Source organism: Cebus imitator, unplaced genomic scaffold, assembly GCF_001604975.1.
Source record: "Cebus imitator isolate Cc_AM_T3 unplaced genomic scaffold, Cebus_imitator-1.0 Scaffold4, whole genome shotgun sequence".
NCBI lineage: Eukaryota > Metazoa > Chordata > Mammalia > Primates > Cebidae > Cebus > Cebus imitator.
In genome coordinates this window covers 9,275,172-9,289,836 of record NW_016107319.1, presented here as the reverse complement: position 1 = coordinate 9,289,836, position 14,665 = coordinate 9,275,172, and the positions used below count along the sequence as shown (strand labels likewise).

Below are 14,665 nucleotides of genomic sequence, written 5' to 3'. Positions count from 1 at the left end.
ACTCCGTGTGGGGGCACTCACCACATATTTCCCTTCCATGCTGCCCTAGCAGAGGTTTTCCATGAAGGCTCCACCCATGTAGCAAACTTCTGCCTGGACAATCAGGCATTTCCACACATCCTCTGAAATCTAGGCAGAGGTTTCCAAACCCCAATTCTTGACTTCTGTGCACCCACAGGCTAAACACCAGGTGGAAGTTGCCAAGACTTGTGGCTTGCACCCTCCAAAGCAATGACTGGAACTGTGCCTAGGCCCCTTTTAGCCACAGCTGGAGCTGGAGTGGCTGGGATGCAGGGTACTGTGTCCTGAGGCTGCACAGAGCAGAGGAGCTCTGGGCCCAGACCATGAAATCATTTTTCGTTTCTAGGCCTCTGGGCCTGTGATAGGAGGGGCTGCCATGAAAGTCTCTGACATGCCCTGGAGACATTTTCCCCATTATCTTGGTGATGAACATTTGGCTTCTCATTACTTAAGGAAATTTCTGTAGCCAGCTTGTATTTCTCCCCAGAAAATGGGTTTTTCTTTTTTATTGCATTGTCAGGCTGCAAATTTTCCAAACTTTTATGCTCTGCTTTCTCTTGAATGCTTTTCCACTTAGAAATTTCTTCTGCCAGATATCCTAAATCATCTCTCTCAAGTTGAAAGTTACACAGACATTGAGCAGAGGCACAATGCTGCCAGTCTCTTTGCTAAAGCATAACAAGAGTCACCTTTGCTCCAGTTTCCAAGAAGCTCCTCATCTCCATCTGAGATCACCTCAGCCGGGACCTTATTGTTCATATCACTCTCAGCATTTTAGTCAAAGCCATTCAACAAGTCTCTAGGAAGTTCCAAACTTTCCCACATCTTCCTGTCTTCTGAGCCCTCCAATTTCTAGAAAGTTCCAAACTTTCCCATATTTTCCTGTCCTCTTCTGAGTCCCCCAACCATTCCAACCTCTGACTGTTATCCAGTTCCAAAGTCACTTCCACATTTTTGGGTGTCCTTATAGCAGCCCCACTCCCGGTACCAATTTACTTTATTAGTCTGCTCTCATGCTGCTATGCAGAAATACTCGAAACAGTAATTTATTCAAAAAGAGGTTTAATTGACTCACAGTTCCATGTGGCTGGGGAGGCCTCAGGAAACTTACAATCATGGCAGAAGTCACCGCTTCACAGGAAAGCAGGAGAGAAAATGAGAGCCAGCAGGAGTAATACCAGATGCTTATAAAACCATCAGATCTCATTATAATTCACCCACTATCGAGAACAGCATAAGAAAAGCTGCCTCCATGATTACTTCCCGCTAGGTCCCTCCCATGACACATGGGGATTATGAGAACTACAATTCAAGATGACATTTGGGTGGGCACACAGCCAAACCATATCAAATATCAAGTAAGATTCCTTAAGCATCTCTTTGTACCAGGAATTCTGAAAATGGTGTGTATGATCTAATGCCTGCACCACTAACAATAAGTCATAAGAGCAGCAAAACCAAGAACTGACCAGTGAGTGAAATGGTGAGAAGTGGTGTTTGCTTGTCTGGCTTCATCTATTGAAATATTTAAGAACTCCACTGGGTCCTCTCTCATCGGTATGGGATGTATCTGCCCTGAATAGAGGCTACAGCATTAGAAAACTAGCTTTTGAATTCTGAGAACTCCGACACAACTGTAACTGAATAACATTTTTTTTGAGACAAAGTTTCACTCTTGTTGCCCAGGCTAGAGTGCAATGACGTGACCCTGGCTCACTGCAACTTCCACCTCCTAGGTTCAAGCGATTCTTCTGCCTCAGCCTCCCAAGTAGCCGGGATTACAGGCAGCCGCCACCATGCCCTGCTAATTTTTTATATTTTAAATAGAGATGGGGTTTCACCATGTTGGCCAAGTTGGTCTCAAACTCCTGACCTTCAGGTAATCCACCCGCCTCAGCCTCCCAAAGTGCTGGGATTACAGGCATGAGCCACCATGCCTAGCCAAATTGATAACATTTTTAAAATTCAACCTATGCTTCTTTTCCTTTCTCTTCCTAAATCAAGCAGGTACTCAATCATGCATTTCTTGCCTCTGACAAATAACCTAGCAGGAAAAAAAAAAGCAGAACTTACGAAGTTTCCTGGGCCTGGGAATCCTGAGTAAACCAGTTCCAGAGAAAGAAGAGAATGCAACATCAACAAGATATTTGTAAGAAGAAAGGAGAGCGCTAAAAGCCCCACCAGAAGAATTCTCCAAACCTGCAGGAAACGAGAAGGTGATTAGCTGCTTCATGCTTTCTGTGCAGTGCAAACAAGGAAGTGGCAAGATCCCAGGAGGAGAAGTGACTCTGTGTGCAGCTCAGAAATTGAGACCACACCATGGTGTCACAAAGAGCCATCAGACCTCCATGGCTGTGCTAAAATACAGAATGAGTGTCTTATTGCTAACCTGCGTGGATAAACAACTCAATAACAAGATGCCAGGTCTTGAATTTTTATCCCTGGGGAAATTTTCATGTCATAGTCATGACATAAATTCCAGGGAGCTAGCAGAACTCTTCTAAAGACTAAAGTTTCCTTCCTTTCTGAAGGTACAGGGGCTCAAAGTCCTCCCTTTCTGAAGGCACAGGAGCTCAAAGTAAGACAGGATGATTTACAGAAAAATAAAGGAAGGAGGTTCTTCCTCTCCAGCTGTAGCGTTCCCCTCAACCAGGAAAGACTGGGATTCATGATTTCATTTTAATTGGCACATGTAAGGGTACATCACAGTTCCTGAGATTTTAAGAGCCACTTTGCTCCCCATCTGCAAACTCATTCCAGCAGCTTATGTTTCTTCCCACCTCAGCAAAGAATGAAGGCAATTCTTCATTTCTTAGCTACTTGATCATTAAGATTTTCTTTTTTTTTTCTTTTCTTTGAGACGAAGTCTCGCTGTTACCCAGGCTGGAGAGCAGTGGCATGATCTCAGCTCACTGCAACCTCCACCTCTCAGGTTCAAGCAATTCCCCTGCCTCAGCCTCCCGAGTAGCTGGGATTACAGGAGCATGCCACCACACTCGGCTAATTATGTTGTGTTTTTAATAGAGACGGGGTTTCACCATGTTGGCCAGACTGGTCTCAAACTCCTAACCTCAGGCGATCCACCCGCCTCGTCTCACGAACTGCTGAGATTACAGGTATAAGCCATCGCGCCTGGCCAATCATTAAGATTTAATAGCTAATGGCACCTATTATCATTGGGATTTGCAAACACTTTAACCTGTTTTTTTTGTTTGTTTCTTTGTTTGTTTGTTTGTTTTTTTAAGACGGGGTTTCACCATGTTGGTCAGGCTGGTCTTGAACACCCGACCTCAAGTGATCCGCCCACGTTGGCCTCCAAAGTGCTTGGATTACAGGTGTGAGCCACCATGCCTGGCCTTAACCTGTTTTAATAAGATCTTTTGGATCCCAATTCCCTTCTCAGCTGCCGGATCTTGATTCTTTCTTAGGATGCAGTTCCTAAGATAAACACACAGCAAACTTCCTTATATTATTCACTAATTTATACTCTTTACACTCGTACACCACTCACAAATCACAGGCAGAACTACCCCTGCAACCTTGAATAGGTGAGAGAAAAGTCTTCCACAGCAGCTTCTTTGTAGGTATTTTTGCGCAGCAATCAGAGATTAAATCCTGTTTGTGACAGCCACCTGAGTGATTGGCTATTACACAAAGCAAATTCATCTCAGTCTTTTTCCACTGTTTATAGCAATGATGGGTCAATACCTACTGCATAATTTCACACTATGGATTCAATCAATGTCTCTATTTTTTTCCTCTCTTGCTTACAAAGGAAACTGATGCTTCCCTTTATCAATATTGAGCAAATGCTGATGGCAAGGAATTTCATTTCAAACAACAATTGACAATCCATTTTAGGTTTTTTCCCACTTGCAGATTCAGATCATTGTTTTTTTCCTGTCTTGCTGCCTTTGTGATGGCATTTTCTAAATAGAAGATAAGCTACTTTCCAGGCATGTGGTATTTGGTCAATAAATTTTAATTACTAATAATAGCCTTTGTTGTTGCGATAGTAATAAAAAGCAAAAGTGAGCATAGGGGATTGATCCCAGGGCCTGGGTCAAGAATGCAGTGCCTCCGTGCAACCAGAGGACAGGACAAGGAGGCACTGATGTTGTAGAAGGAAATGATAGGCTGGGCGCAGTGACTCACACCTGTAACCCTAGCACTTTGGGAGATGAAGGCAGGAGAATTGCTTGAGCCCAGGAGTTGGAGACTAGCCTGGGCAACATGTGAGACCTTGTCTCTACAAATAAATAAATAAACAAATAAAATTGGTCAGGTGTGGTGGAGTACGCCTGTAGTCCCGGCTACTTGGGAGCTAGAGGTAGAAAGATCACTTGAGCCTGGGTGGTTGAGGCTGCAGTGAGCAATGGTCATGCCACTGCTCTCCAACCTGGGCAAGAGTGAGACCCTGTCTCAAAAAAAAAAAAAAAAAAAGAAAGAAAGAAAGAAAGAGAAGGAAGGAAGGGAGGGAGGGAGGGAGGAAGTAAGTTAGGAAGGAGAAATTAGAAAAAATGTCTAGTTCCCAACTGGTTCAGAAATTTAAAAAAAAAAAAAAAAGAAATGGTGGAGTAGAAAAAGAGAAAGCAGGAAAGAGAAAAGGAAGAAAATCAGAAGGTGAAGAAGAAAAATCAGGTATATAAGAAGAGTGGCACCAATGAAGAGACACTGAGGGGAGTAAAGATCCCCTACATACAGAGAAATAAATAAGAAAGAAATCCAAAGAGAAGAAGAGGGAGGGATTAACGGAAATAAGAAACAGAGGAGAAGGGGCCTCGGGAAGTTTGGAATGGCCTTAGTAGGCTTGTGAGTTTCAGAGGAAACTATTATCTATTATCTTTCCCCTTTGAAATTCTAATCTGATAATTAACCATTATTTACAATTTTTATTTTTGTAGTCTTAAATGAGTTCACACTGAGAGGGTAAATAATAGCTCCCCATTGACAGAAAGAGGAATAGAAATTATTATTTCCTGGCTTTCAGACATGGCCAAAGCAATACTATCTCAAAGCCCAGATATTATAGCTATAAACTACATCTGGTAGCCAAACAACTCCTCACCTTCTGTGTTAATCTTTTGAACATGTATATTCAACTCAAAGACTCTAGAAGTGTCAAAAAGATTAATGACCTTAATATGTGTAAAGTTCCTTGAAGTTTAAAAAGTACAAGTACTGTGTTTTTAAAAGCCAGCATTTAATTTGTATAACTAAAATAAATTGTAATGTTTTATTTAGGCAAGGCTTTAAGAAAGAAACATGCATTAATTACATTGATTTATGTTCCTGTGCTTCTCCTGATTCGTAAAGTGAACTCTTAACATGACCTTGAAAAGATACAAGATGCCAAGCAGGTGTTGGAGAGGAGACAGTAAAGTAAGGAAAGGAAGTGACCTAGTTTGAAATCACAGCTAACACAGGAACACAGCCAAGGACTATGAGACTGGGAAATCGACATTTGCCTTCATATTCATCTCTTTATCTTCTTATCCTGTCCCCTGGCTGTATGGAAGCATTCCATTCCCTGCTCCCCAGGCCCCAGATCAACCTCCCAGAACTGCACCAGGTCCAACTTCTCAGATCCCCAAATACCACTTTCTTAGCAGCACCTTCTTTCCTCCTATGTCTCCAATTCCCTTCTGCTGCCATATCTGTTCTTACACCATGGAGATGTCTGTTTTTCCTGAATGAGCCCATCCTGTTGTCAATTCCTTCCCTCCTCCCTGGTTGGTCGGTGGCTTCACCCACACCATCGGCTCCCTCACCCTCTTCTCCTCTCTCGGCCTCAATCCAGGCCTGGGTGGAGGCCACCAATCACTTTTCAGCTTGTACCCACACGATGTTCAGCTTTGCCTCAAACAATTACGTAAAGTAAAATAAAATAAGACAAAATAGGATAACATTACATAGAGTAGAAATAATAAAGGAAAGTAAAATAAAATAATAGATTTTACTGGCTTAAAAATGATGGCTTCAACTGGACCTTGCGTTCAGTTGGACTGACTCCATTCAGCTCATATTTGTATTCTCCGGGGGAGAAGTTCCAACACTTTACCCCTCTAAAGACTACTCCACTCCCATCTTTAATTGCCCACCAATGATCTTGCCCCATACTTCATACAGAAAAGGCAGACCATCAGAGGAAGCTTCTCCAACTTCTTTTTCCTTCTCCTCTAGAGCCGACATATCCAGATACATTATTATTGTCTAACCTTTTCTCTTAAAAACAAAGTGGCCCCATACTTCCTAGTTTATCTAAATGATTTAATTATGTTTGCATTTCTAACTGCTTTACTATACCATGAGCTCTTTTTCTGGGTGACACTGACCCTTCTTTTCTTGAGGAAAATATGGCATAGGAACACCCTTTAATTGTATTACGAAAAAGGGAAAACACTTCAGGAAGCTTTTTTTAAATCCAGCACCTTCTATAATAAGAAGAATTAACATTTATTGAGCAGTTACTCTGTCCCAGGCACTCTAATAAATGCTTTACATTTGTTATTTCATTTGACCTCCACATTAATTCTTTCGGAAAAATTCTATTAGTACTATTGTAAATGATGAAATAGTGACAAACAGTCACAGCAGCACCTGGGGAAAAGTGCTCTAAAGTGCTGATGGCAGGCTGATAGCACTGGCATTATAGAAAATATACAATAGCATTATAAATATTTTTATTTGGTCATTGGCTAAATCTCAAGACCTCAAAGCAAAGTTTAGAACATTTAAAATATTCATTTTCATTATTTTGAAGACACTAAATATATTATTCTAAGTATTATGTGCCCAGATCTATAACATTGCACAGGAAAATACTTAGATACTTTAAGAAGCTTTTTGAAAGCAATGTTATAAGTCCTACGAGCTTGCAGTTAGAGAAGCTTTCTATCTTCCTAGCTTACTGTTGGGCAGGTCTTGCCTCTTAATGGTGTCTTTTTGGTACATAGCCTGCAAGTCTAGGTTTATCTAAAATGCCTCTCTTTCTTATTTACTTGCAGTGTTCTATTTTGGCACAGAATGAGGACAGTGGAAGATTTCTGTGTTTCTACATTCTAGTAAGACTAAAAAAATCTAAAAATAGTAAATTTATATTTGGATGTTGTTACAAATTGAATTATGTCCCTTCTCCCCAAAATTCATATGTTGAAGTCCTAACTCCCAAATATCTCAGAATGTGACCTTTATTGGAAACAGGATCATGACAGATGTAACAAGTCAAAATGAGGTTATATTGGAGTAGGGTGTGCCTCTGATCCGACAGGACTGGTATTTTCATAAAAAGAAATTTTTACATACTCAGGGAGAATACCATGGGAATATGAAGGCAGGCATTAGGATGATACCATAGAAGCCAAGGAACATCAAAGATTTCTAGCAAACCGCCAGAGGTTAGGGCACAGACATGAAACACATTCTCCCTCACAGCTCCCAAAGGAACCAACCTTGCAAACCCTTTGATCTGGATCTTCTGTCACCCCAATCTGTGGTGCTTTATTACGGCAATCCTTGCAAACTAATACAGGTGTCTTCAAAGGAACAAAGATATCTGTTAATGCATAGGACTTAGAAATCTGGGGGTGGGTGAGGGAAATTTCTGAAGAATGAAGAATAGAAAGCTACCACATAAACATTTTTTCCCTAATGTTCCTTTTCCTATTGTTTTGCTTTTTTCAACATACTTATAGCCTCTTTCAGATTACCCTGTTGGCTGCAGTCCTTAGAGGGCTTTTTGAAGACAAAATTTTGTATTTTCTGATTCTTCATCATGCTGCTTTTCCTGTCTGGTTTGTAATGTTTTATTATGAGTTTGTTTTCAGTTGGTTTCCACTTTTTTTCAGGAATGCAGTTTGTCATGAAATGTGGAAGTTTTCTGGAAAAAAACATCTCTCCCAAAACCCATCCTGATTTGAGCTCTTTCTTTGGCATCCAAGGATTTCTCTTTCTTTTTGTCATGTTTCTCTATAGTCATTTTTAGTGTCATGGTTTATTATTTTGTTCAGCATTTCCAACTGTTTTCAGCAGGTGGGGCACCCTTCTAGATCAGCTGAGGCAGCCAAATTGCCCAGAGTCTCCATTTCATGGACTTTCAAGAACATTTCTATGCAAATAATAATAAGACAGGATAATCACTTACCTGTCATGATACAGTATCTGAAATATTTCTCTTTCCTTCTCTCATTTATCAAAACTAAAGTTATAAAAACCTGTTGGCTTTTTTTTTTTTTTTTTTTTTTTTTGAGACGGAGTTTCGCTCTTGTTACCGAGGCTGGAGTGCAATGGCGCGATCTCGGCTCACCGCAACCTCCGCCTCCTGGGTTCAGGCAATTCTCCTGCCTCAGCCTCCTGAGTAGCTGGGATTACAGGCACGTGCCACCATGCCCAGCTGATTTTTTGTATTTTTAGTAGAGATGGGGTTTCACCATGTTGACCAGGATGGTCTCGATCTCTTGACCTTGTGATCCACCCGCCTCGGCCTCCCAAAGTGCTGGGATTACAGGCGTGAGCCACCCCGCCCAGCCCTGGCTTTTCAACTGAACAAAATCTTTAGTATTTTGATACAACAACCCCCCCCCAAGAAAATTGTAAACCAGTTCCTGGAAATAATTCTAGTAAAATTTATACCTCTTTAAATTTCCTAAAACGTAACCTTTACAAGACCAGTAAAGAGGACTACGGTAATGTTAGATGCTTCGAAACGCTTGTCATACAATTTTAATTCGAAACTTAAATAAAATTATAACTACCTTTTTTTGTCCTACCAAGTAACAGAAATGTTATAAGCATCACCTCAACTTGATCTTCACAAACTGTGTTTAGATGTTTATGCTCCTTGACATAGGAGAAATAGAAGTCTCAGAAAGGTTAATTAAGGTCCCTGAGTTACTTATTAGAGCACCTGGGATTTACAGCAGACTCGTTTTTCTGGATGTCTTGGTTTTTGTTTGTAATGGTATCATGCTATTTTTCATCAAATACTTTAGCCTTTCAGTGGCAAATACATAATTATGATAAGGGGATTTAATCCATCTATTTCTGGTAAAAAAAAAAAAATGCTTCTTTTTGTCTCAGAAACACTTTTAGGTAAGAGGATTTATTCTTGTTTTATCATGTAAGAAAACCAATGTATTTCTATTCTATCACTACAAAGTTACATCAAGTATCACAAAATATTTTAATTTTGTATAGTTGGCATAGACTTTCACCATGGCAAAATTTTAGCCTTTATCCTAATTAGTATGTCGGACTCTTTCAAAATGAAATACAACTAGCAACAACAATGTGTCTTAATACAGATCCTGCAGATGTTAGGGGCAATAGATACACTTACAGCATACTATTATGATGAGTTTCACAAGATTCTAGGTAAGAAGATTAAGAATTATTATACTGACAAATGTTTATGCTACAGAATCTCCAGTGTGAATGTGGACAATTATAACTGCTAGTGATACAGGATACTGTTGGCCTTCAGGCTTGTCTTTGGTTTCATATAATAAACTAGAGAGAGAGCAGTTTAAAACAAGAAAATTTGCATAAGCAGATTTGCATAAGGACTTTGCTTTAAGATAGAAGAGGATGTGGGTTTTTCTTAAAAGGACCTGAAATGCAGGAAGTGGAAACAAAGAAGGAGATGCCATCGGGGTCATGTGGAAGGACTATATGAGACTTAGGATATAAGCCTTGCTAGGTTCTTAAGTGATAAAATATGAAATCCACAAGAGAAGATGAAACAATATGAAACAAGTATCTCATGGCCACCTTGAAAGCTACTGGGTTTGGGAGCATCAGGTAATCCCTGCAGCTTTGATATTGTCATTCTAGGGTGAATAGATGAAGCAGCAGCAATAATGAGGCTTCATGAGGTTTCATAGAAAGATCGACAAGAAGGATGAGAGCAGCCAGGCGTAATGATTCATGCCTATAATCTCAACACTTTGGGACGCTGAGGCTGAAGTCTCACCGGAGGCCAGGAATCCGAGACCAGCCTGGCCAACATGACAAAAACCCATCTCTACTAAAAATACAAATATTAGCCAGGTGCGGTGGCAGGCACCTGTAATCCCAGCTACTCGGGAGGCTAAGGCAGGAGAATTGCTTAAACCCGTGAGGTGGGGGTTGCAGTGAGCTGAGATAATACCACTACACTACAGCCTGGGTGACAGAGTGACTCTGTCTCAAAGAAAGAAGGATGGAAGCAAAAGACTGTGACAAACAGCTGATGGTGACTGTGGCTGGCAGATCAGCTTTTGAGCACCGTGTGCAGATTCACCCAAGGACGCGGCTGAGGGACTCTCTACACATTGTGCTCAAACTACTGTAGTCCCTCCTTTCAACTGAGGTCTTGCTCTCAGGCAGAGTATATGCCTACAGCTTCCTTTATGATCAATCCTTTCCTAGGAGACTCCTCATCGTTTTATGAGGACAGTAGGTCACCTCCTGCAGATATGTCTATATCCTGGCACAAGCACAACTTCAGCCCAAGCTGAGACCACACAATGATCTAATCTATGTTTCCCTATAGTTAATGTTCTATATTTTATTAGAGTCTTTTTGTTGCCAAGGTCAGACTCAGGCACTCTCAGATGGGGACCAAAGAATTCAGCAATTCTGTTCTGGGTCCTGTTAAGGGATTGATACCGACAACCATCTCATTTACGTCCTAGCAGGAGGTTAAGAAAGATTATAGAATTCCCACGTCTTTTCCCAGAGAGGAAAGATTTTTTTTTTTTGTATTTTTAGTAGAGATGGGTTTTGCTATGTTGGCCAGGCTGGTCTCCAACTCCTGACCTCAGGTGATCCACCCACCTAGGCCTCCCAAAGTGCTGGGATTAGAGGCGTGAATCACCATGCCTGGCCAGAGGCAAGATTTTCTGAGCCTGTTGAAATCTTCCTTGGTTGGTCGCTTCCTCCTTGCTACCATACCAGGCATTCCTTCTTGTTTCCCATTTGCTATTTCCAGAAAAACTTTTCCTTCAGTCTCCCAGATCAGTCACTGTATACTCTCAGCCCCCAACCTCGACCTTGTACCTAAAAGTCTGATGGAACAAGGGACTCAGTCTGTATGGTTTGAGTTAGCTTTGCCTACTTCTGTTGGGCAAGAGTTGTAAGAAAGTCTGTAGGAAAGTGGTAGGAAGTGTCCGATTAAGTCCAACCTTTCCTTAGGTCCCACTCCCTGAGGGAGTCTGTGCATAATAAAAAGGCAGAGAGTCCTGGACTCAAAGGCTTGTGTCACTTATCCAAGAAGCAGAGAGATAAGATAAGCACAATGAGGTGAGTTTTCTCGAGGTTGTCACCCACCATACAGCCCCCAACACCTCCTTCCCTCTAACTGCTCACCTGACAGCCTTTCCTGCAGCTGCAGGTTTAACACAGGGTATTGGCATTGCAGCCCCTCCCTTAGTGTTTTTACATCGACCGTCTGAAAGCATCCTTCCTGAATATGAGAGCTAGGTTTCTTCTTTGTTTTCTTTGTTGGTAATAACTGTTCGATGTAAGATGAAAGCTTCTAAAAAACCAGAAGAGCTGTGCTTTCACAGTCAATGCTTTCAAGAAAATACCAAGAAAATTCTTTCTTGATGGGGTGATTTTCACCCAGTGAAGAGCATGCTCTATGAAATTGTCTTGGAAATACACATAATCAGTAGCTGGAACCAGGCCACATTTCAGTAACCTGGTGAAAGAAATGAAAAGTGTTTGCCTCCTATTGCTGCTGTCTTGACTTGTTAGTTTTGAAAGTACGGTATTGTAAAATAAACTCACAAAAGCCTCATGGCTTAAACCAAACATGACAGTTGTGTAATTTAAACATCATACCCTTAACCCTTATCCAATTAAATAAGCTTACAGAAATATCCACCAACTGGAATACAGAAAAAGATGACTCATTTTTATATTGACAAAAATAACTATGTTTAATACATCGGGGTTGTAGTAAAGTATTAATTATTTTTCTTTTAGCATTCAGATTAAATATCATACAGAAATGGAGCACAGCAGCTATCCCTGATGGGTCACAAAATGATTTTTATGAGTTAATGAAAAACTGTATCTTCTAAAATTTTCAAATAACACAAAACTAGACTTTCGTGCTTAGGGTAAAAGGATGGATTCTGGTAAGAACCATCTTTACATTTCCTAATATTTAAACACCTTCTTTTGTCCTTGATGGACATGAATGAAGAATTCTTGAGTCTGTCTGGCAGTTAGAAATGTCAACGGTGAACACACAGTTTCAAGAAAATTCTTTCTTTCTTGATGGGGTGATTTTCACCCAGTGAAGAGTATGCTCTATGAAGTTGCCTCTTTTGCAAATAGACTAATTTTATATTAAATATAATATAAAATATAAAGTATATTTTTAAATACTTATTTTAAATATGAAATGCTCTTAGTATATTATTCTATGTAATATTCTATAAATATTCTTTCCAATATTTGTATTTTTCTTTCTCAGATGTTTCTGGTACTCAGAAAAATCAAGAACATTATTTTCAATGTGAAGAATTAAATAAGAAATTCAATAAAGCAGGGTAAGAAAATGTCTGGCATGTTTTCCCATTCCCTAGAACAGCTCTATGGAGATCAGTCATCCCATGAAAACAACTGTGAAATAGGATAATCCAGTGAAAACACCTGCTGAAAGGTGTCAGAAAACTAGCAAGGCAGCAAGACTGAGGAGCCAGGATACTGGAAAGAAGGGTGTACAGAAAGGTGAGCTCAACATTCGGTGCCACTTTTCCTTGAGGTATTTGTCACCTCCTAAACAGTAGCCTAAAGATGAAGGCGCTGAGCAGATATTCTAAGGATTTTATGGGGCTACGGAATAAAATGGAAGTTTAGGACCCAATAAGAAGCAGACAAAATATCCCAGCATTTCAATTGGAACCCTGGATGGGATTCGTTTCAGAAGTAATAGGGATCCAGAAACAAAGGGTTGTCATGAAGATTCGAGCCCACCCGAGATTAGACTAGCTGATCTGCCTCTACCTAACTTTCAACCAGGAAGAAAACAAACCCTCTATCAGTAACACCATCTAGGGTCTAGGATTATCTCTGAAAATTTTCACACATGATATCCTGAATTCAAAAACATTATCAGTCATACTAAGAAGCAAAATAAATGATCAAAGGCAGAGAGGAAAAATAATCAAGTGAAAGAAACCAGCCAACAGGAGGCCAGACGCCATGGCTCACACCTGTAATCCCAGCACTTCGAGAGGCCGAGGTGGGAGGATCACTTGAGGTTAGGAGTTTGAGACCAGCCTGGCCAACATGATGAAACCCCATCTCTACTAAAAATATAAAAATTATGCGCGCATGGTGGTGGGCTCCTGTAATCCCAGCTACTTGGGAAGCTGATTCTTCATGATGCTCTTTTTCCCTCATGCTTGTACACAAAACTCTGTTACTTTTCTACTGTGCTAGGTTTTTTGGGCATATTCTTTAAATGTCCCCCCACTCACAGGGGTAGAGCTAAGACACATAATGAGGTATGATCTTTTCAGTTGGTCCATTGAACATGAATACCAAGCCAACCAGAATTTTTTGGCAAGATAAGTCAATTCTATGTCAGAACTATATAACAAATTTAATTCCTTCCACTATTATAATTACAATGGAGTAAAGTTGAGAGGCTAGCAAAATGGATGTCTCCCTGGCATGAATGAGAGAAAGCTCTCTTTGACTTCTCCTTTCAGTCTCCCCTCAAAAGAGCCTTCAGCTTTACACAAAGCTGTGAGAAGCAGTCCTCTAGGGACTGTAATCCTTTCTGGGGTCTTTCTTTTCCACAGGAACTTCAAAGAAGCTCTATTGGTAAAGATGCTAACATTTTTTAAATGGGCCATACTCACCTCTTTACCCTTTGAAGGTTGTACCCCCAAATTTGTCCTTGAATCTTAGGCTTCACTGTGACAGCTCCTGGGCTACAGGCAGAAATTATCCTCCAATTATTTCAATTTTCCTAGATGTCACATCTATTGAAGTTCATGATAACCACAGATATTATCATGATAATAAGAGTTTATTATTATGTTTCTATGTTTACATATGAAACCCAACTCATGTGGCCTTGGAAGAATTGCTTAAAATTCCTAAGTTTAAGTTTTCTTCTCTGTAAAATAAGGAAAATGATACGTGTTTCATAGAGCTGGAAGACTGAAGGTGATAATACTTAAAAAACACCAAGCATAAAGTTAGTAGGTATTCAGTTTATTAGCTCCTATTATAATTAATGCTACCTAGGAAGATTATTCTCTCTTAAGTATGTAATATCCATGCTATTTTATATTTTAATGACACAGTTATATTGGCTGTTGCACCTGTTTGTCTCCTGCAGTTCAATAAAGTAAATGTGTGAAGAATTAAAAACAATTTTCCTGACAGACCACAATTCTCACACTTTGGAATTTATTCTCAGTGACTTTTTATGACATTGCTAATTAGTATGCCCTGTATTATATTACCATTTTTTTTCTAATTCTCTAGAGGTTGTCCACACAAAATACTTCAAAGGCTTTAGGAAAATAAGTGTTGAAATGGTCAGAATGATTGTGGAAAAAGGGCTACAGAGTCACTAATCAAAAGTTCAAGATAAATAGCTAGAGTTTTTCTTTCCCTTTTTCGTTCAACCTCAATT

The 14,665-nt window shown here is 40.1% G+C and overlaps 1 long non-coding RNA gene across 1 annotated transcript in view; it reads right to left on the bottom strand.

The window, feature by feature from the left end:
* The window catches only part of LOC119472084, a 146,853-nt gene that overhangs the window by 39,783 nt on the left and 92,405 nt on the right, over positions 1-14,665 (bottom strand). The window lies entirely within an intron of this gene.